Here is a 1721-nt window from a genome sequence, read left to right as displayed (position 1 = left end):
AAAAAACTAGAGAAGACACAAATTACCACCGTTATGCAATGAAAGAGATCCCACAGACTTCAAAAAGATAACAAAGGAATATTATGAAGAACTTCTGCAAACAAATTTGCTCGCTTTGATAAAACGGATGAAGTCCTTGAAAGACACATACTACCAAAGCCCGCTAAACGAGGAACAGACTTAGGCCACTAAAGAAAATGGACACCTTCTCACCAAGAAGGAAAACTCTGGGCTCAGTGATTTCACTTGAAATTTCTATCAAACACTTAAGGAAGAAATAGTCCAATCTCACACACACTCATTCAGAAAATGGAGAGGGGAACAGCTCCCAACCTGCTTTGTGAGGTGAGCCCAGCCCCAGTGACAAAGACGCTGCAGAAAAGCAAATGACTGACCAATATCCCTACTGATAATAAGCTCAGAAGATACTGGAAAACATTAGCAAATCAAATGCAACATTTACGAAAAGGATAATACTCAGTTACCAAGCTGTGTTTATCCCGAGTATGGGCTTGGTTTATCGCTTGAAAATCAGTTTAATTCACCACGTAAACAGAATAAAAGAGAAAAAAATATATGCTTGTTTAAATCGATGTGGAAAAAGCAGTAGCAAAATTCAGCGCCTGTATGATTTATTTTTAAAACTCTCACAAGTTAGAGATAGATGGAAATTTCATGAATCTGATAAAGGGCATGCATAAGAAACCTTCCAGATAGCATCACGCCCAGTGGTGAAATATCAACCATCTTCCCCAAAGATCAGCAGTGAGGCCAGCTACCCACTCTCATGACCTGTGCGTGACATTGTACTGGACGTCCTAGTCAGTGCAAAAAGGCAGGACAGAAATAAAAGGCACAGAGAAGGAAAAGACCGTCATAAACTCTCATTATCTACAGACTATATGATCGTGTGTGCAGAAAACCCTAAAGAATCTGGAAAATAAATAAATAGCAGAACTAACAGACGAATAAAGCAAAGACACAGCATATAAGCCAATGTGAATATCAGTTTGGGTTTCACACGTTAGCAAAAAACCAATTGCAAAATAAAAAAAAAAATTTTTTAATTCCATTTGCGGTAGCGTCAAGAATCCTAAAATCCTAAAATGAACACAGTCACTTAAGATGTGTAAGTCCCCTGAAGTAAAACCGCTGGGAAAAATGGAAGAAGTCCTAAATAAAGTGAGAGCTAAACCACATTCGTGGATCGGAAGACTCGATGTTAATCTGCAGATTTAATTTCTTTAATCTGCAGATTTAGTTTCCCTTTAATCTGCAGATTTAATTTCTTCCCAGCCATGGTCCCAGCAGGCTTTTTAAATAGAAACTGATAACCATGATTCTAAAATTTATATGGAATTGCAAAGGACCTAAAATGTATCTGTGACAATAGAAACGTCCTATCGAGCATTTTCAGCGTGGTTACTGAACCTGAGGAACAAAATCTTTAGTGTTACTTTATTTTAATAAATTTAAATAGCCACATGTGTCTGGTGACCTGCGGCACAGACCTAGAGCATCCGACGCAGTCTCGAAAAGGAAAGACATAATTGCAGAATTTACACTGTGGAGTTCAAAGCTTGCTACAAAGTCACAGTAATCAAGACAGCATGGTGCTGGCATGGGAACAGACGAAAAGATTAATGGAACAGAATAGAGGCCAGAAGTCCACCCACCATATTTGGTCATTTGATTTAGACAAAGTCACCAAAGCGGTCCAG

This window comes from Pteropus vampyrus, unplaced genomic scaffold (assembly GCF_000151845.1).
Source record: "Pteropus vampyrus isolate Shadow unplaced genomic scaffold, Pvam_2.0 Scaffold721, whole genome shotgun sequence".
Classification (NCBI taxonomy): Eukaryota; Metazoa; Chordata; class Mammalia; order Chiroptera; family Pteropodidae; genus Pteropus; species Pteropus vampyrus.
Note: the sequence above shows the minus strand (reverse complement) of the source record.